This window comes from Martes martes (assembly GCF_963455335.1).
Source record: "Martes martes genome assembly, chromosome: 1".
Lineage (NCBI taxonomy): Eukaryota > Metazoa > Chordata > Mammalia > Carnivora > Mustelidae > Martes > Martes martes.
Window position 1 is genome coordinate 138,653,791 of NC_137888.1, and position 22,451 is coordinate 138,676,241.

The 22,451-nt window shown below is 39.0% G+C and overlaps 1 protein-coding gene across 3 annotated transcripts in view; it reads right to left on the reverse strand.

The window, feature by feature from the left end:
* Positions 1-22,451, reverse strand: part of THRB (thyroid hormone receptor beta) — a gene marked incomplete at its 5' end in the record, with an annotated part of 375,783 nt that overhangs the window by 200,911 nt on the left and 152,421 nt on the right. For all 3 annotated transcript variants that reach the window (XM_080809566.1, XM_080809568.1, XM_080809565.1), the window contains one exon: positions 13,788-13,859. The remainder of the gene's footprint in view (positions 1-13,787; positions 13,860-22,451) is intronic.

Genomic DNA, 22,451 nt, shown 5'->3' on the forward strand with positions numbered 1-22,451 from the left:
GTCCTTCAGGTTGGCAGAGATATGGAAATCATGGGTGAAGAATCATAAGTGCATTTTTCTCATGAGCACTGCATTCATGCCCACTCATCTCCCATTCGATCCACTTCCTATTCCCCCAGAACTTTAAACGGTAGTCCTCTTGGTGTCCAAGATTTTCATAAAACCATGCCATTCATTTTGATGAGTGTAAGAAGTCCACAGATAAAACTACCAACTTGTTTTCCTCTGCACGTTGACTTGTTTCAACAAACTCAGGCCTCAGGCAACCACAGTTCCTAAGCATATTTTTTTGGATCCAGCATCTCTAACTTTTAAAATGGCAACTGCTTCCCTAGCCAAGACGGACGCCCTTAAAAGCTCTGTGTTGTTTTCAGATGTTCTTAGGATGGCAACAACAGCAATCATGCAATGCAACCAGCCACACGGCACGCAAAGGCTCTGAGTATGGACTTCGCCTTCTCCCAGTGTACTGGGCCTAAGAATCCTCTGGGGGGCTTCTTAAAGAGTGAAGATTCTGATTTGCTAAATCTAGAGAAAGCTCTGAGATTCTGTATTTCTTTTTTCTTTTTCTTCTTCTTTTTTTTAAAAAGATTTTATTTATTTATTAGACAAAGATCACACGTAGGCAGCGAGAGGAGGAAGCAGGCTCCCCGAGCCATGCAGAGAGCCCGATGCGGGGCTCTGTCCCAGGACCCTGACACCATGACCTGAGCCGAAGGCAGAGACTTTAAGCCACCGAGCCACCCAGGCGCCCATCTTTTTTTTTTTTTTTTTTTTTTTCAAGATTTATTTATTTGAGAGAACTGTGCACACGAGCATGAATGGGGGTGAGGCAGAGGGACAGAGGAAGAGGGAAAGAGAGACTCTCCAGTAGATTCCCGGCCGAGCTCGAAGCCTGATCCTGGGACCCAGGAGATCATGATCCAAGTGGAAATCAAGAATCGGATGCTTAATGACCTGAACCACGCAGGGCCCCTGAGGTTCTGCATTTCTAACAAACTCCCAGGTGGTTCCAATACCACGAACCCTAAAGCACACACTGAGTAGAAAGGAGACCTTCTCTAGGAAATCTTCCATCTATAGGATTCCATAATTCTGTGTGTCAGAAACCAATAGCTGACATAAGCAGGGGCAGATTCTCCTTAGGACCTTTGCTGGAATACTCCAGAAGTCATACTACCAGTTATAGACATATATCTAGATAGGAGGATTTAGAAATTAAGTCTGAGAGTCACTGAATCATTTTAGAATCTTGCAGTGGATAAAAGTTACTATTAGTTCTTTCAAATGTGGATTCAGCTACTTTGTTCCTAGAATATCTCTACAAATGAGCCCCTTTACGCCCCAGCTGGATCTCTGATTATGCTGGATGCAAAACACATCTAAGTTTATTCAGTAACTAGTTACATAAAGCAGCTCTCTTGAAGCGTTATGCAAAGAAGAATTTTGCTAAATAAATATTTGCTACTCAATTTATCTATTCTGTAAACATAGATGCTACAGTGTAAGGTTTGCTTAAAGGGGAACATATCGCTCTCATTCCATATCTGATAAGAATGAAAAAAAAATTTATATTCATAGCACACACGAAAACTCACAGATGTTTCCATCACATCAATCGTTTATCAATTCCAAGGAAATATATATAACACCCTGTCTTCGATGCTGATATTAAATTCCTTTGTGTAGGTAAATTCTAAAAGAACGATGATGTAAACTAAGTGCAAGTGAAAATGAAACTTATATACGATCTTTATTATGTATGATTTTTCTGCCTCTCTTGACTCTAGGCAGATGCTGTTTCGCCATATGAACTGAGTGCTATGCGCATACCATATGCCAAATACTGTGCCAGGTGCTGGCAGGTGATGGGAGAGCGGTAAGGGGTGAGAAGACAAATAATTCCAGTCTCTACCCCAGCCAGACTCAATTGAGTGGGGGAAGATAGGCACCTGACTAAGTATTTACAACATAATATGCCTATAATAGCTGAAGCTAACAATTATATAGCTTTTATCTGTCAAACACTCACTGTTCTAAGCATTTTACATATATTAATTCATTTAATCTTCATAGCAATCCTATGAGGTATTATCTCCATTTTATGGCTGCAAAAACAGGCAAAGGCAAGTTAAATGCTTTCCTCGGAGTCACACAGAAATGCACGGCAAACTAGGATTTGGACCTGGAAGATCTATTTCGGAGCTGCTTTGTCGCTCAGAGTGTGGTCTGTTACCAGCACCACGGGCATCACTGAGGAGCTCTGTTAGGAACAGAATCTCAGACCCTGCCCTAGACCTCTGGATTCAGAATCAGCATTTTAACAAGACTTCTCGGTGCCTGTATGATTGTTAAAACTTGAGATGCACTACTCTAGATGCTCCCCCAGCTTCTACTCTCATTAAATTTTCATGGAAGAAAACCCTGTTCTCCACTAACAACATATTAAATAAAAGTATGAACCATATAATTTAGTAAAATGACCATAATTAGTAGCTCACAGGTCCAAGATACAAATGAGCTAAGGCCACTCTTGGACTAGAAAGCTCCAGGTCTATGTATCCTGTTGGTTGATAACCAACAATACACTGGATTGTCTCTTAAGCCCCATTACTAGAAAATCAGGGAGGCAAATGCTCTTAGAATAAGCATATTCCAGTGTTGTGTCTATCTGGCTGAAAAATATACATATTACATTATTTTTGATTAAATGGGAAATATAAAATATACATGAGAATATTTGAGATTAAACTGGAGTTTCTAGATAAGGTGAATAAAATGGATGACTGCAGCACGCTCCTAGTTAGTCATGGTCCGTCTTTTCAGACTGTGGATTAAGTTCCCGCTTCCTACGTCTGTCCGTCTATCTTGGATCCTCTTCAAGGCAGTAGGAAGAAGCAGTAAAAGAGAAAGAAGCCAAATACTTATTTTAGCAGATGAATTCTGTTATTTATTCATTGCTCCTATAAAAGTTGCTGTGAGAAAAAGGTTATACTAATTACTAAATGGTGGTCTCTAGATGATGTGAGAGGAACAGCTTCCTCTGATACATTGATAACTAATGACTGTCATGATACCTGCCATATCAGATGTTTCCTCTCAAAGGAAGAAAACGACACTGAAAGAAGTGGCTGGGCCATGCTTGATTCACAATAGCAAGTGGTTTTAAAAGAGTAGAGAGCCTGCTTACTGCTGTCTCACGGTATCAGTCTAAGTTTAACCATCCCTGCTAGCTCTTCCTCATTGATTCATTTCAACTTCAAGCTATATTAGTGTAATAAATGTTTAAAGGAGAAATAAAACCCCGTTTTGATGTGTATCAAACCATAAGACAGCAATTGTCTGGTAGTGAAACCACCTGTTGCCTATAACAACAGCAACAATGAAAACACAGAAAAAAACACACAACTGCTGAATGATGGAAACAGGTTTTAGGACTAGCGACTTCTCACTTCCTTTCTCTCTTCTATAAACATGAAATCTTGCTTAATTGTTGAGGCCTGATTCAAATTCTAATCCCTGCAGTAAAGGCTTCACAGGTCGCTGCAACCACCATTATCTCTTTCTTGTAATATCTCGACTATGGAGTCTGCCCCATTCATTTTGCCAAAAACATAAATAATAATGAATAACTAAGATTATTATTTACCTCTGCCTGCATATGTATCTCAACTCCCCAGTTAATTTTATGCTTCTTTGGGGAATATAATTGGCTGTGCTTTTTGTGCCTCCCACTGGTATGGTCTGGTGTTTTGCATAGAGAAAAGCTTAATAAATATTTGACAGCATTTTGCCCAAAGGGTGCTAGTAACTAGCTGTTCCATCTATTATTAATAGAAAGCACAACCCAAACCCAGAAATTAATGTGTGTTGGTATGAGTTCACATTTCAAGAAAAAGCTGTCTAATCAATTGTGGTCTTCTTAGATGGTTGCCATTGAAGATATTAATAAAATAAGTCAACACAACACTAAAAACAGTTCTAGAAACCTGTGTTTAAATGAGGTAATTTGTCCATTTTGTGAAAGAGATGAACATTTTCTGATAATCTATTTTCTTCATCCAAGTGAAGGCTAAAGAAAGCCCTCCCCCATTCTCCTACTTCTAATGAATGTATTTAGGAATTAAGAAATTTCAGTCTTATAGTTCAACCAAATACTTGCTATAAAACCGTTGGCAAGTCCTAATGGCAAGGGTTTAAAACGTTCACCGGTGGATAATGGAACAATCAAGGTTCCAGTGAACACTTCTAGGTTCTAATAAGACCCTCCTGTATGAAGTTAGTATAGGATTTTCAAAAAAGTAGTTTACAAACCAATGCCAGAGTGATGAAGTTTGAAAAAAATGAGGTGAAATTGACAGTTCTGGGGGAAAATACCTTGGTAGAGCCTCCTCCTACATTACACACTCTAGTGAATCCCAGATGTTTTAAAGACTAATTCTTTTAAGGGAATTTAAAAAAATTCAAGAAAATACAGCTAATTATGTAATTGATTTTTATATGGGGAAAATATTTAAGTGTGAAAATAATGGAAGATATTGCAAAGGAAAGAGTAATAAATTTATATGAATTAAAATCTGAAACTCTATAACAATAATACAAATATAACGGAATTAATATTCATGTAGCAGATATTTATTAAGCATCTACTATTTGTCAGGCATTTTTCAAGGTGTTTGGGAGATTATATCTATATATAAACAAAACAGACAGACGTTTGGATGTCTTTGCTGTTAAGGTGGCTATTGTACTGTATAAAGACTGACAACAAAATGAATAATCCCATTATATGGGAAAAGGTGGAAAATGCTGTGGGGAAAAAGGAAAGTAGAGCCAAGAGCGGGAATCAGAAGTGCCAAGGACTGTGCTTGTTCGGTGCTCGAAGTTTGAAATGTGGTGGTCAGAGTGGACTTCAAGAGTGGTAACATTCAAATAAACATATGCAGTAGGTACACTTACTGGCTACCTTGAGGGATATTTGGGGGTTCTAGGCAGAGGGAAGAGTCATCCTCTAGAGCAGAGACAAATGAGAATTTGGAAAAACTTCCTTGCAATGCATGAGATTGGCAGAGATAAAATCCTTAATTGAGAAAAAGAGTTCCTAAAAATCAGCTTAAAAAATCAATGTCTTGTAGAAAATAGACAAATGACATGAACAGACAATCTTTGGATAGAAGTCAGTGAAAAATGAAATCTTTCCCACCTTATAAGTAATCAAGTAAACTCAAAGTAACCTCACTATTGGGATATCCAGTTTCTGAAGATTAAATCATATTGGTGAAGATGTGATGAGATTCTCTTCTACAGTGCTAATGGAGGCATGAAATAATGCAACCTTTGTAAAACACAGTTATATTTATCAACAACCTTTATCCTAGAAATATCTCTTATGGAAATCATCAGATATTAAGACAAAATTTATGTATATTTATGGCAGCATTGTTTATAATGATATATAAATGATTAATACCTAGATATCAAGCTGAAATTTCCAGCCCAGGATGTATCTATGAGCATTTGATGCCTCCACCTCCAATTTCACACGTCCCAATCAAAGTTACCTTCTCCAATCCCATCCCAGCTCCTAAATCTACTCCTTGTCTTGTCTTTCTTAGTTCAGTGAATGGTTCAAATGGACTCCCACTGCATAAGACACAAACCCAGGAGCCATCCTTGATGACTTCTCCCTTGTTTCCTGAATTCTATCATTCCCATGTTTTGTCAGTTCTGCTTTTGTAATATTTCTTGAACCCATCCCATCCTCTTCATTCCCAGAACAACTGCCTTAGTTCAGCTCTCATCATTATCCACCTGGGCTAATTAGTGGCTGCTTACGTGGCCCATAGAGGCCAAGTTCACTTCCATCCCATCTGTCACACCCTTGCCATAGGACTCTTTCGGAAATATTAAACTAGATCAAATCACTACCTTGTTTAATTTTTTAAAAATGGTTCTCTACTTCTGTCAGATTAAAACCCAAATATCTTAAACCAACTTCTATGACATAACACCTGATTATCAGCTGTCTTGCCCCATCAGCTTGAATTCTTCACCCCATCTGTAACAATGAACTTACAAATTACCGATCATTCCCATTGTCTTTTCATATGCTTTCTTCTGCCTGCCCCCCTACTCTTACTGTTCTTCAGACAACTCCTCTTTACTTTTCCAGACTCAACTGACAACGTGAAATCTCTGCTTTTTGTTTGATCAATCTAAGTTAATATATCTCAAAGTTACGTGTGCATCAGAATCCTCTAGAGGGCTTGTTAAATTTTCCTGGGTTCTACCTCCAGAGTTTCTGACTTAGTAGGTCTGGGGTGGAGCCTGAGAATCTGCATTTTAACAAGTTCCCAGGTGATGTAGATGCTGTGGTGCGGGGGCCCCACTTTGAGAACTACTTGTCTAGAGAATTCTTTATCAAGGCAACTAGAGTTTGGTTGACTGCTCATTTTTTTCATTCATTAAACAAGTGTTTGCTATGTGAGTATGTGTCTGTTCTGCATTTGGACCTGGCGAGGTATTCCGCATAGGGGTATAGTGATGGTCTCTGTCTGGGACAGAGAAGGCAGAACTGACCCATACAATTGTGTAGGTTGAATATTGTGTAAATGGTGCTCATTGGGAGTATTACAGCTCAGCCAGAGCTAATAGTCTTGGAAGTCAGAGAAACAAACCAGTGGTGTGCACAACAGTGTAAAACATACCATGATACTGATATGGTATATACCATGATACAAACACATACCATGATGCAAATACGCACAATGTTCTTTGAGACACGAGCAGAGCCTTCAAACCCAGATATGAATTGAAGGCAAGGAGACAGGCAAGGCTTCCTAGAGACTGTGATACATTGTGGAGTCTGGAAAGGTGAACAGGAGTTATTTGGGAAAAGAGTAGAGGGAGGTAGAGAGAAGTCGCATATGCAAAGACACAGAAGGATGATATGTGGTTGTAAGTAGATAGTTAGGATGGAGTAAAGAATATAGAGGGCTCTAATCACTTTGTCTATGTGAAGGGCTTAAATTTTTTTAAAATTATGAAATACGGCATGCACCAAGTGGTATATAAAACAATATTACAGATGCCCATTCAGATTCGCTCTATTTGCTTTATCTCTTTTTATAAGAAACGGAACAGAACAAAACACTAATGACCTATCTCCTTCTTTTTCCTCCCCCTCCCTTGTCTTGCCAAGGTAGCCATGATTTCACAGTTGATGTGAACTGTTCCCATGTGTATTTTTGTACTTTTACTATGTAAATGTACAGGCATTTACTTTTGAGTTTCATTTATTTTTTATCAAAAAATTTTTTTTAAAGATTTATGTATTTATTTAAGTAATCACTACACCCAGTGTGGTGTTTGAACTCATGACCCTGATATCAAGAGTGGCATGCTTCACTGACTGAGCCAGCCAGATACCCTGACATTTACTTTCTAATGAGAGACATCTTCCAGGATGTGACAACAGAAATTACAACTTTCTGCCTCAGCAGCCTTCCTGAGAAGATACCTTGAGCAGCAGGCAGCCTGTGCCCAACAAAACTTGTTCTTCTCCAACATTTGACGGGTAAAACAGGGTACGTGTGAGCTTTATAAAATGCAATCAAAGAGGGTTAAAATCAGAAAATCAAGTTAGGCTTATTCAGTGGTAGGTGATTCTAAAAGCTAAAATGAAAAATTATTTTTGTTTTATAGTCAAGGTGTCAAACACACAGGATCAAGAGAGTTGTACTGAGAGACTCGGTCATTTCTGCTCAGCCCTGTGGATTACATACACGAGGGATGCGTGCATTTGTGGTGTACCATGGACGCAATGGAGTTCCCAAAGAGCTATGCCGGGAAGCTCTGGTTCCAACCTACCAGTGCCACAGATGTGCTCTGATTTTATCATCTACAAAATGGCAAGATGTTACCTGCTGTGTTCTGGTTTAACAAAAGGGATGTGATGACAACCTGGAGGATAAATTCTTATTTGGGAGCTCGTAATGAAAAGCCTATGAAAATATAGTTACCAAAGATTCTGTTCCTCTTAAAGTTAAGGAAAGAAGGAAGTGGGGGTGGAGCGTGGGGGGAGGGAGGCGAGAAGGAAGAAAAGAGTTGAAAGAAAAACTGGTTTCCTTCCCCCTCCTGACTTTCCTACTTTCTCTAGCTTGGCTTCTTATGATAACTTCTTAGTTATCTTTACAAATCCCTTTCTCCTTATTCCTTTTAAAATCTATTGCTTAGCCCCCTTTTATTTTTCCTTTTTATTTTTTTAGGGATGCCAAAGTTTGAAGATCTTCGCTACTAGTTTTATGGAGCCTTAGAAAAGTTTTATGTTTATGTTGTATGTGTGCATCCATGTATTCATTTATGTACGCATGCATGTATTATTTATCCATTGCAGGAGGATGCATCATAAATTCCCAGCCAAAATTCTGTATAAACAAATACTAGTAATTTTTTTTTAAAATCCAGATCTGTTTCTTAGAAGTTCAGCTAAATGTCTTTCCTGAGTTGCCATTCCTATATAAGCATTTGAATATACATACGCGTAAATAATGTACATACATATATACAGCCCACACACATATGTGTGTGTATTTGCTGAAACACAGTCTTGAACCACACAGTTAATGACTATATTCTCTGTGGTCAGTTCATTCTTCATAAATTCTATCACATCCTTCTCTTCTCTCCTGTCCCTAATGCAACCTCACTAATAAGAAGTTTATCACCACAAACTGAAGTCCTCAAAGCCATTTTTTTTAGAGAGGGCGAGGGGAAGGGCAGAGGGATAGGAGAGAGCAAATCTTAAGCAGGCTCTACGCTGGGCTGATGTGGGGCTCCATCTCATGACCCTGAGATCATGACCTGAGCCAGAAATCAAGAGTCAGATGCTTAACCAACTGAGCTACCCAGGTACCCCTCAAAGCTACTTTTTATTGCTCCCGCTTTTATCCATCACGGAGTTGGCTACAAGATCATTTCCTCTAAAGAACCACCCTGATCATTCTTCTCCGGAACTGAAAAGCTTCTCATATTTGCCTAACTGTGACTTGGTCTGCTAGGTGCCTCCATGATATACTTTTATAATCAAATTTCACTTTACTTCTGGGTAGCAAAGTACCCAACTACATTTTCCAGCTTCCTTTATAATTAAGAACTGGTAGAATATAGGTAAAAGTTGTGGGGTGGGAATTCTGGTAATGACTCCTAAAGAGAACAAACATAGCTATTGATGGGTGCCTTTTACTTTCCTCTTCCCAACTTTTCTGCTGCCTGGAATTCATATGTGAGGGCTAGAGCTCCAGCAGCCATATTCAATCAAGAGGTAACCTTAAGGATAAAGTCATGTATGAAGGATAGAAATACAGAAAGATAGAAGGCACCTGAGTCCCTGATGATTACAGAACTACCCCCTGCTGCTGTGGAGAGAAAAATACTTTTGAGTGTTTGTCACTATTATTTATGGTTTTCTGTTATGGGCAGCCTCCAAATAGTAGCTTATTTTCTTCACCAATGTAGCTATTTCTCCGCTCCAGTTAATGTAATATTTTGATTAGTTTTGAGCCATTGCTTTTCTTCTTAAGATGAGGTTTACAGATAGAAAGACCTAAGTTCAAGTCCAGCCCTGCCCCTGTGACAGTTATGTCTTTAGGCATTGTTTCTGTTCATTTTACCCTCAATTATCTTGTCTGGGAACCCATAATAATAATAATAGTAATCATTATTATTATCATTATTAATATGCACATTAAACTGTTACTTTTCTTTCATTCTGTTTTTCAGTTATTATCCCAATGGCACCAGTAGGAAAAATAGTTAAGGAAGGAAAGGGGAGTAAAACTCAAAACAGGATATTGTCCCAGTTGTTAACAGTCCTTATAAGGAGCTGAATTAGTTTAAAGTTTCAGGCTGCTGATTTTTAGAAGTCAATGGGAAAAAAAAATCAATAGATTGGACTTCAATTATTAATATTTTGTCCTCTTTTTCATGAATTACTAGAATCTGACTACACACATGTTGCATTGTCCTAAGACCACTTGACCTGTAGATAAATGCATGCATACATACATGCATACGTATTAAGAATGTTGGCTCCAGGAGAATCACTTTCCCCTAATCACTGGGATGGAGAAGACACACAACTTCTGTCTTCTATTTTCCATTTAGACAAATTAACTCTTAATGACGTGAAGAAATAGTTCCTTTCAAATGGGCATAAAATTGCAAAAAAAAAAGAGCACATTCTGCCCAAACACTTAGATCATGTAAGTTCATTTCTGCTCTTATGCACGTTAAATGAAATTGGTTAAATAAAAATCTTGCTCAGTTAAATTTGATTCAATTAGGAAATCTATATGTGCAAAGCATGGAATGTGTGGGTTAAAATAAGTTCTGGTTATTTCAAATGTTATTTTTTATGGATGGTTCTTTTTTGCCATGGCTTCATTAGTGAACTAAATTTTTGTTAATGTGGATCAGTCTTGTGAGTTAAACAGACCTCAGCCCTTTGCTGGGAAATCACTCAAGTTGTAGAGAGTTTGTCTGCATAGCCTCAAAGGCTGGAACATCTGAGTATCTTCAAATGCTTTCTGTGCTAGCTTCACATGACCCTCTCTTACCCTTCTGAACAGTGCCATCATTTCCTTTTCAAAAACATTTTCTGAGGCACCTGAGTGGCTCAGTCAGTTAAAAGTTGGACTCTTGACTTTGGCTCAGGTCATGATCTCAGGGTCCTGAGACTGAGCTCCATGTCAGGCTCCGGAAGCCCCTTTCCCTCTGCCCCTCCCACCTCCCAAAACACTTTCTCTGACTATAAGACAAATACCATATGATTTCACTCATTTGTGGAATTTTAAAAAAAGATTTATTTATTTATTTGTTTATTTATTTATTATGATGGGGGATTGTGCGGGATGGTGCAGAGGGAGAGGGAGAACCAGGGAGCCTGACACGGGGCTCCATCCCAGGATTCTGGGATCATGTCCTGAGCTGGAGGCAGCTGACTAACCGACTGAGCCACCCAGGCTCTCCCGTATGTGGAATTTAAGAAACAAAACAGGTGAACATAGGAGAAGGGAAGGAAAAATAAAATAAGATGAAAACAGAGAGGGAGGCAAACCTTAAGAGGCTCTTAACTGTAGTAAACAAACTGAGGGTTGCTATAAGGGCAGTAGGTGGGGGATGGGGTAACTGGGTGATGGGCATTTGGGATGGCAGTTGATGGAATGAGCACTGAGTATTGTATGTAGCTGATGAATCACTAAATTCTACTTCTGAAACTAATAATAAAGTATATGTTAATTAAATGGAATTTAAATTTAAAAAACATTAAAATCATTAAAAATAAATACTAAAAAACAAACCAAACCGAACCATTTCCCTTCCTTCTCCCTGCTTAGTGTTCTCATCAGGCTCTAAATGCAGAGTTGGCTGCTGGGTCCCATCTGGCCGGCCTATGTCCTTAGCTGCACTTCAACCCAAACAATTACCTTTCCTGTCACTGCCGGAATTCTAAAACATACAAGTAAAAAAATTTAAGTAGGGTTGGTGCAAAGTATTTCAGGGAAAAGAAAGTATTTTTTTAAGGGTCAAAGTGCCTGCGGCAAAGGTACAGGTACAAAGCCAATCGTTTGAGAGTCCTCGACACACATACCCAAAGCAGAAAGACCGAACCTAGCGTAGCCCTATTCCACAGGTGTCTCTGGAGGCCCGAATCCCAATCTCGGTCACCAGAAGTTCCATTCCACTAAGATATGGGAAAGGGAATCCTGCATTTCATAGGTGATGGAAAAGCACTGAGATGAGGGAGCAAAGGATTCAAAAGTTCTGAAGGCTTTCTGGAGCATTATTGATACATCGACAGTACATGTGAAATCAATTCACTCACCAAGTACTGTGCTCAAGATTTCCACGATGTGACTGCCCACATAGCACCTTTAGCTACATCACAGTTTAGAAGATCCCAAAAGGCAGCCTGTGGTCCCACTGTCTGGTATTCTCTGAGAACTTTCCCCCTGTCCCAGCTTTGGTGATTACTGAACAAAGAAAATTCCTGAAAAGGAGAACAGTCTCCTGTCTTCCAAAACTGCCTAATGATCTTAGAGCCCATTCACTAAATAATCCACATAACTTCAAGGAAGTTCATTAGTATTTTCAATATTTAAGGAAGCTCATAAGTATTTCTTGTATCCAATGCCTAATTCATTTATCTGTTGCCTTATTTTCCGTCTTTGTTTTTGTATTTTGATGGAGGTATACTTTATAGACAGTACAAAGCACAGAGGGATTTTGACAAATGCTGTGTAGCCTGCACTTCTATAAAGATCTGCATTTCCATTGCTCCAGAAGATTCCCTTATGCCCCTTCCCAGGCAATCCCGTCTTTTCCTCGAGGTAACCACTATTTTGATTTCTATCATCATAGATGAGTTTTGTCTTTTCTAGAGCTATATGAAAATGGATTAGTACACGGTGCACTCTTCTGTGGCTTAGTGTCTAATGTCTCATGTTTGAAGCCTGTTAAAAATCACCTCTTAGTTTCCTTATCTGTAAGTGGAAGGGGTCGCCTTATAAGATCCTGAGGAGTCGGGAGGTCTCCTGGGAGCGATGAGGGGGGCCTGAGGAGTCACCTTGATTGGGATGGGTGAAGAGGAGGCTGAAGGGTGGGCTTTGTGGCAACCCTCCTCCTCTTCAAACAGAACAGCTGTACTTTTCCATGTCTTGCAAATTGGGGTTCCCTGGGAGATTCCATTTGGGAGAAGGTTCTTTGTTTAAAAAAAAAAAAAGTTAGAGACCTGCAGGCCCGGGTGATCCTTACTGATACTTTTCCCTCGAACATTCTATAAATTGCAAATAGTGCTTTCTGATATGAGAGCTTTGAATAGCTCCCTTGAGGGAGGGCTGGGAGACAGAGGCAGCCAGACTGGGGGCCCCCGGGGAGGGCCCGGGCACTGAGCACTGTAATACTAGCTGTGGTTACCATCAGATAGCATCACCCCAACTGAGGTGCCCAGACAATAAGCCAGAGGCCCTGGGCAAGGGGAGGCACAAAGACAGCATTCAAAAGACCCACTCTCACAGCCCGGGAGCATTTCTATAGACTCCACCAGACCCTGGCCCAGCCGGAACGTCACCTGACAGCCAGAAAGCCATTTTTCACGGTTAGCTTTTAAACTGCTAAAAATAATAAACACAGAAAGGAAAGTGCTGACATAATCTTTGCTGCAGAGACAAACTGAAACTGTTGTTATAATAATGTAAACAAACTGGGTTCCAAATTATAACCTAGCCTTCCAAACAGGCTGCTTGACATTACCAAACATCTGGGGACCAGAGGGAGAATTGAGGGCTTGCCCAGGAAACAAGGGAATGGGCACTGCGCAGGTGCCGAGCCCTATCCCACTGGCTCTAACCCATAACCCACCGATTAGCTACTCCTGACACCTTTTTTTTTTTTTTTTTAAGGAAAAGGCAGTTGGAAAGGGCTGCTCGATCTTCCTTGAGCACAACTTCCCCACATAACAAGTGAAATACAGCTCCTCTCTCTCATTGTCCAATTATTACCTTTCTCGCCCCAAGTTAATTCTTGCAGACTTCCTTTTCTCCATTATGTTTTTCCAGCCCATTTAATGTTTTATATTCCTCCTGAATGTCTGCAGAGGTCAAAACTATGTTAAATACCAAGAGCAGCAATGCCACAAATTAGCAGGTAATTCCCCTCGTGCTAAAAAGTGACAATTAATCACAAAGATCATGAGTCTGCAAACAGCCAAGTCAAGCCTGATATCTGACCTTCTGATCCATTAAATCACGCGCAGAAGCTGGCACCCTCACAGGACGGCCAACGGGAGGGAAACCGCAGATCTGGAAAAAAGGAAACACAAGAAGGTAAATAGAAGTGTTTTGTTTTTGTTTTTCTTTTCTTTTTTTAAGTTCCCCAACATTTATTTAATCTGCAACTGCTCTTCTTTCTTTGTTTAAATAGGGTCTGGTTTCAGAGCGGTCTCTGATTCTGAATAAATGCAAATAGACTGAGATAAAAATCTCATTCCAGAGGGGTGATGGTTTCAGAGAAAGGAACTTGAACACAGAAGTGTAATAAGACATTATAGGCATAGGACAACGTTTGTGGATCCTAAAGATCTACTTTGCTGTGGGCAAGATGCGGGAGTTTTGGGAAGATGGTTATAAGGCAAATGTAAATCTTAAACAGTGTAGAGATTTTGTGCTAAAGAAGGGATGGCTGGCCTCAGAGGACAGTTCCTAGGATAGGTCTCAACCAGCAGTAGCATCCCCCACCTGTGGTGAAATGACAGGTGTTCATCAGGGGATGTAGCCGGGCTTGGAACTATGGAGCTGTCTAGATTGTGTTCAGTGTGATTATGCTGGAGACACAGCCCGCACGGGTAAACAGATGAAAGAGAGAGCCAAATGCACGGGGGCAACTACTTGTTCAGCAGAGGACGGCTCGTAGTATCTGTAAAGAGCAAGCGAGAAGTTGCTTTTCAGTTAACTATAGTCCTGCAATTCTTGTGGTTGTTGTGGGGAACTTAGAACTCAGAAAAACAGAGGTTAGTAGAGCTGATGTCTGCATTCCTGCTGCCTTGGGGGGACCATTGGTAAATTTTGTCATAACTGCTTTTTTTTTTAATTAAAAAATAGAGAGCATAGGTATAGTCTTGATAACTCCACTCTTTGTCCAGACCATGAATTCGTTTGTCTTTTTCTAGTCCACTTTTTTTTTACATTTATATACAATATGTGCATCCAGGACAATGAACGGTGTTTGTGCATTTCAAATTGATCTCTACGACATGAGTCCCTGGATGTGTATCTAATGTTCTCCATTTTTGACTCAACGTCGTCTGTGTGAGAACTAACCATGTTGGTCTGTCACATTCCTTGTAGCTGCCATGTTGGATGAACATATGCTCGGTCATTGTCTTTTCACTCAACACCCAACATTATAGCACCATAAAAGCCCTTGTTATATCATTAAAGTGATTGTTGGGTGTGTGTGGGTGTGCACAGGCATGTGCGGATGTGTGAGTTTCCGCTGTGATGGACTCTGAGGTCCTCAGGATGCTGTTGTGTCTTGCTTTCACAGTGGCTCTTTTGCTCCATGACTCCATGCAGAAGGGACACTCAGGGTGTTAAAAGGAAAAACAGATTTGTTTTATTCATTTTCCTCCCTTTAAAAACAACATGATGGAAGACTTTGGAGTTGTATTTGTCTGCTTTTATCGGTCTCTGTCCACTGCTCTTGTAACAGACTTTAAATCTCCAGCCATCGACATCACCTCACTGTTTTCTAGAACATCAGAGAATCTGATAGCGTGAGGCTGAAGACCAAGACATTTTTAAGAAGCCTATTCTAAAAGCGTTCTCAAAGAATAAATGGACAGGCCCAGGAAGAAGCTAGTGTTTGTAACTGTCTTTGTGGCTTTATGGTGAGTATAAATAACTATATACCACTATCCTTGACATCGATATTTAAAAACTAACTGTGTCTTTTGTATGAAAATACTAGACCCCATTTATTTTTTGAAGGTATAAGTCTGATTTGTATTTTGAAGAATGTATGTGACCCTGACTCAATGAAAACAATCTAAACATTCTCACATAATGATTCATAATAATATGCATTTTATACATGACCTATATTAAGAACATTTTGTGGGCTGGCCTGTGCTAATGTTTTTACTTAGTTTAATCCTCACAATGGTCATATGGTCATTTTTCAGATGAGGCAAGGAGAGGCACAGGAAGGTTTAACATTTTTGCCCAAAGCCAAACAGTAAAGAAGAGGCCAGCTAGCAATCTCATCCCAGTAGTAAGATATCATGAACCTCATTCTCAGTTACTAAGAACAGGCCCAGGTTTTAAGATAAAACTTCAGAGAGGGGAAATTGAAAAACAGTGTGACTGAGGGTGCTTCCTACTTTTGCCATAAACCCAACAGTATCTCTTTCAATGTGTGCCTCAAACCAAGATCAAACCAAATTAGAGTACTCCAACCAGAGAAATTCAAAGTGATTCCTTAGTGAAGAAGGAAATTTCAAGTAGCAAGGTCAAGCCCCAGACCCTTCCAACTCAAACATGCCCATTTTTAATTCTTCTTCTCTTTAGAAAACTGGGGGCCATGGATTTGCTCATGGCTCAAAGGAGTCTGCGCAGTTGTGTTTACATGAGATCCAAAGCAAAAATGAGGATCACTCCCTGGGACAACTTTAGCCTAGAATGTGTGCTATTTACACATTTTTAATTGGGGCACAAATATATTAACAGTGTGGTTATTTTGTGCTTTCAAAAGAATCTGTTTTGTAACCGATTTGTATTTATATTTGGAATATATTTATTTCTAGGCATGAAACAGTTCATTTTGTTGAGCCATCTGACCTGAGGTGAAGTTGGCACAATTTCCCGTGACTGTTCCTAATTAATGCAAATTGAAGGTTAAAGGATAAATAAAGTTCTTTTAACTTGGTTTATTAATACGTTATTTATAAATGGCTCTTTACTTGGTCAATTTCTTTTTTAGTCAGTAACTATGTACAAATGAACCGTACCCAACAAACGAGCAAATACACCATGTGTATTTTATTACAAAGTTGTTTTAAAAGGGTTAATATGGCAAAAAAAAAAAAAAAAAGTCATCTGTCGTCTATTTATCTATCTCTTTCGTCCCAGTTCTGAACTCCGAGACAGACTATATTGCATTATGGCCCACATTCTTCATCCCTCCCTGTACCTACTGTTTGGTCATGTAACTTTGCACTAAAGAATAGCCTCTTTAGTAAAATCTAGTTTACTGTGCCTTTTGAGTCTGGTTTTAGTCATGTGACTTGCTTTGGCCAATGGAATGTTAGCAGGTATGCTGTTTGTAGAAGTCTGAAAAAGTTCTTGCTGTGCTTATGTTTTTTCTTGCTCCTCTGTGATTGCTATGAGAAGATGCCTCAACTAGCCTGTCACGGTTGAGAAACATGGAATGAAGTTGACTCACATCAGTGGTCTCTGCCAAGGCTATCCTGGATCAGCCTAGACTAGTCAGGCCATGTAAGTACGACAGCTGGGCAAGATGAGCAGAGCCACCCAGCTGACCCACAGATAACACATAGGAAGGAGGTTGAAAATCCACCCCACCAACCCTGAGACTCCTGACCTTATAAACACCAGTTTGGTCTAATTATTGAGTTTTGAGATAATCTGTTACTACCCCAAGTAACCCTATTCAATGCTACTATATACTAGATAACTGATACAGGACATACATCTGGTTCACTAAAAAAAAAAAAAAAAAAAAAAGATGCCCACCTAGAAGATGGTTTAAAATTAGGTAATAGAATCCAGCAAATATCCACCAAATGAGCTGTATCACTCAAGGTTCAACTGGGAAAATATAAGTTGGTCTAGGTATTTAAACAGAAGGGCTACAATGTAGGAAATTCATCATTCAGGTGAAGGGAAAGATGTAAAGGCCAACGGGAGAATGAGGCATCGAGGAGTTGAATAATTGCAGGAAATCCTTGAGCTACAGGGCAAAAAAGAGTATCAATACTGGGGTCCTGGGGCCAAGGTCACCCAGCAGAAGCTCAAAGGGCCTCTCTTATTGGAGCTGAAGCACTAGAGGAGAGACATGGTCTTTATCTAAGATACTGTGTGAAGCAGGGAGTGTGGGGAAGAAATACCCTGGCTTCTTTCTTCCTTCAGTCTTCCATTTCTCTCCTGGGCTTTCCAGGGCTTGAACCCAAATGGAGGCCAACTGGACTTAGGGACCAGGCCAGCACAACCCACAGGGGCAAGGCTCTCAGTAATGCAAGGGAAAGATAAAAAGTGAGGGAGAGGATGTTCAGGTAGCAGCAACTGTGGAAGCAAAGTGCAGGCAGTATTGGGAGAAATAGCAGGTGTACTGGTTCACCTTAGAAGGTTGTGTATTTGGGAGGAGGAGGCAGGGGTGTGGAGGGGGTAATGGGGCTATAAAAGTGAGAGTGTGAAGGAGTCTGGATTCCAGTCAGACTGGACTTCTGTTCCGAAGACAGCAGGAAATAAGATGGTTCTGAGCAGAGAGTTACACGATCCAAATTGCGCATTAGGAACGTTACTCTGATAGAGACTGGAGGGATGTAGATTGGAGGGTGACAACTAGACTAAGGGTTTTTAATTAAGTACAGACCTCAGAGAATTCACAACCCTTCTGAACAAACTGGCAGGTGTTTGTGTAAGTATTCGGTTTTCTGAGAGATGGTACCTAGCTTTCACATGGCTTTCAGGGGAGCCCATGACCCTTGCTCCTATCAAAACTGTAAGCACCAGCAGAAGGAACACAATCTAGAAATCTATAAGTACTTCTTTTAATGAAGATCAAAAATGTAAGAGTGGCAGTGATAATGGAAGGAGGAAACGGACAAACATTTATAAGGTACTAGCTAAACAAATAATCCAGATGAATGTGAACAGAAATAAAATGAGAAAGAGAGATGCTAAAAGGTTTAACTCTGGGCTAGATCTGTCTGCTATTCCTTTCCCTCCTCTATAAAACAGAGAAAAGCAATCCATGCATCCAAGATACTGCCCATATTTATCACAGGTATCACTAATCAAATGCAACATTTATTTATTACTGAGTCTAAACACCATCTCCGAATCTTTCTCCAATAGCACCCCGGGCAACCACTGCCTTGTTCTACAGCAACTATTTTTATTTATTGTATTGACTATTCTTTAGTTTCATACAGATGAAGTACCAATGAATGGATATATTTGGCAAAACATACTATGTACTGATATGATCTGTGTACGCATATTTATATGCGTATTTCCCACATTTGGGAAACTTACTTATATACAGTTGGGCCACGAGCTGGATCTTACCCAAGTTCAAGAGTCTACTTAATGTTAACTCAAAGCAATTAACACAGATTTAAATAAAGATGAATTAGGGGGAAAAAAAACTTGGATCCATGAAAACTTATTTTTTTTATGAAATTATCATCATAAAAATTTGAAATTAAAACATTATTACCATCAACTACTAGTAACTTCATGGTAAATTCTTAACTCTAATCACAGGCAAGTAGGTGTACAGTATTACCATAAACAATCCTCTTGTCAGTCTGGTGACCTTGGGTTTGGTATTTGAATGGCACTATGGTGGTTTTCTCCCCTTGGGGTGTTTTCTAGCTGACATTTGAAAAGGGGTGTCACTATCAGAGTTACTTTCTACATAGGACCATAATAAAGACAGATTCAGATAAGCCAAATTTTTTTCTACTTGGAGTTTTAGTTGTTGGTTGATTCTGTTTTGTTTTGTTTCTTTTTTTAAAGGAGATAGAAGTCTATTGACTGCACGGCAAGGGAACAGCAGGCAGGACAGGAAAGGATAAACTGTCTACCCTTTTTCTACTTGGAATTTTAGTCAGCAAGAAGATAATTACTGTCCATGTCAATATGAAAACTTTCTTTGCTCACCTCAACCCCAAACCCCAAAGTCTGATCTGTTCAATTCCAAGCAACTTATAGAAAATTGTCTATATACAAAAATAATCCTGGGGGGGGGAAGAAAACATCTCTAAGTGTAAAAAATTCCTGGCAGTAATTATTTGACCATGACCCACAATAAAAAGTATGTTTCAATCTGCAACACAAGTACTTACATATAGATGTGTGTGTATATATCTAACTAAAACAAAAGTTCTACAAAATAATATTCTCACTTGTATGTTGCACTTGGACATTTTTTATTCCATTGAACTCTATCTTCTTTTATTCTGTTGTATATACTATTTCATTAAGGAAAAGTTAGTAATGACCTGCTGCTAAATGGATTTCATTACCCTCTAATAGGGCACAGTCCACAGTCTGAAAAACATTACTGTAGCAAAATGACTAAAGTACTCTAACTTTATTCACCGATGTAAACATATTCACAAAAGACCAATCCTGAGCAACCGCAAGGGAAAAAAAATCTCTTGGCTCTCTCCCTGGCGTCCTGGATGAAGCCGAGGTTTGCCGGGCCAACTTTTGTACTTCGTGGTTGACAATGACTGCAAACTGAAAGGCAGAGATCAAATCCTCACTCTCCTTCTCGACACATCTCTTCCGCTGGGTAATTTATACTGTGCAAGTATCAAGCTATTCAATTTTGCTGTCATTTACTGTTCTTTTTCCAGCAGCAATGGAAACACAGGATCGGTTTACTGTTGTCTCTCTTTGGTAGAATTAGATTATTCTCCCTCCTGCCCCCTTAAACAAAGATGGCATTCATCACTCCAGAGAACCACCCCCGGAGGATCTCCAAACAAAGCATGGCAGGGAAACCGCTACCCGTGAAGGAGCAAACGCAGAAGCTGGGCATGGAGGCTGTCAGTCCAGATTCTATACCAGAATGAACTTCGTAATGATTCTTTCGATTGAGTGAACACAACTGTAATTGGAGCAACAGAATTAACAGTAATAACAAACAACGAGAGAGAGAGAGAGAGAGAGGCTCTATATCTTTAAATCCAGTGGTATCTACCAAAAGAAAGCTATGTATGAAAAATAATTAAAATCCATTTTCTCTTTCTAAAAGGAAAAAAACAATTATACAAAATCATCATATCAGAGATCCTTTGGAGGCTTTCTTGCCTGTACTCTGGGATTCAAACATTCTTTCTTCTATGTGACGTCTCCGACATTCGTTCACCTTGATATTCATCTGCTTACTGTGTACTCTCCCCTACGCCTTTACCCATTTAACTAGTAAAACATTAGCGAGTGCATTAAAAGTTTCACATTTTTGTGTTCTTTTATTCAGCATTTCTGCTTCTCAGAATTTGCCTTAAAAAAATGATCATGACTTTATAGAAAGCTAACAAAGACATTCCTGTGGTATTATCTATAATGGCAAAAGACTCAAAGGATGCAATTAATTGCCAGAAGTTGTAATCTTTGGGTGGTTGGATTATTAGTGATTTATATTTTACTCTGTATACCTATAAATATTCTCCAAATTTTTCACAATAAAAATAAAATAACAGATTAAAAATAACACATCTGTGCTCAGTACTGAAACACTGGTGGATCTCCAGGTAGAAGGTTTTCACCAGGCCAAAGGGTACACATATTCGATCATTCCCTGAAATACCTTCTAGTATCTACCTCACTTCCTCAGTGGTAAAATGGGCCTGATGATAATACCCAATTCATAAAGTTGTGATGAGGAGTAAATCCAATAAATCAAGTACTAAAATACGTGAAGTGCTTAGAACTGTTCCTGGCACATAGAAACATGATATGCATTAGCTGTTATTGTTACTACTATACTGGCCTAGGAAGTTGGAAGACTCTTTTTTTTTTTTTTTTTAAAGTATTATATGCTGAACTCAATGCAGAGGCCCAGGAAAAGATGAGCTTGTTCCAAATGCCCTCAAAGTTATGTTCTGCATCTGGAGGATCAAAATGGGGCAGAAAGAAACTTTTGGTAATAATGGATATGTTCATTATGTGATGTTTTGGCAGTGTATACATATGTCAGCATCTACCAAGTTGTATATTTTATATACACTCAGTTTGTTTTATATCAATCGGACCTGAATAAAGTTATTTAAAAATGAAGGCAAAATGAAGACTTTTTCAGATAAGCAATCCTAAGAGAATTTTCCACCAGCAGACCAACACTAAAAAAAAAAAGAAAAAAATTAGGTAGAAGGAAAAAAAAATTCAGATGGAAGTTTAGTAATACAGGAAGGAATGATGAGCAATAAAATTAGTGAGTGGGGGGAAATCGGAGGGGGAGACAAACCAAGAGAGACTGTGGACTCTGAAAAACAAACTGAGGGTTTTGGAGGGGAGGGGAGTGGGAAGTTGGGTGAGCCTGGTGGTGGGTATTAAGGAGGGCACATATTGCATGGAGCACTGGGTGTGGTGTATAAACAATGAATTTTGGAACGCTGAAAAAAAATACACTAAAATTTTTTAAAAAAGTAAATATGCAGCAAATCTAAATAAATATTAACTCTTTAAAACAATAATTGTAATTTCTTATAGTTTAAAAATGTATGTAAAATTGAACTAAAAGCAATAATAACACAAAAGGTGGGAGGAGTAAATGGAATTGAAATGGTCTAAGTCCCCTACATTTTCTGGAAAGTAGTCAGTCACAGTTTATATTGTACATTAATAAATTAATGAAACAATTTATAAATTCTAGTTAAGCACTAAAAAATAAAAAATCAAAAGAATATATGACTAAAACACCAATTGAGACAGAGTACTTCATTAATTTAAAAAAAGGAAACAAGGGAAAGGAAAAAAAACACTAAACAGCTGGGCGTAAATAAAAAATCAAGAATAATGTCATAGGTTATAACCCCAATATATCAGTACTTGCACAAAATACAAATAAACTAAACATTGCGAGTAATACACATGTACTAAATGAAAAAGAAAGCCCTAGTTAAATGTTGCTCAAATGAG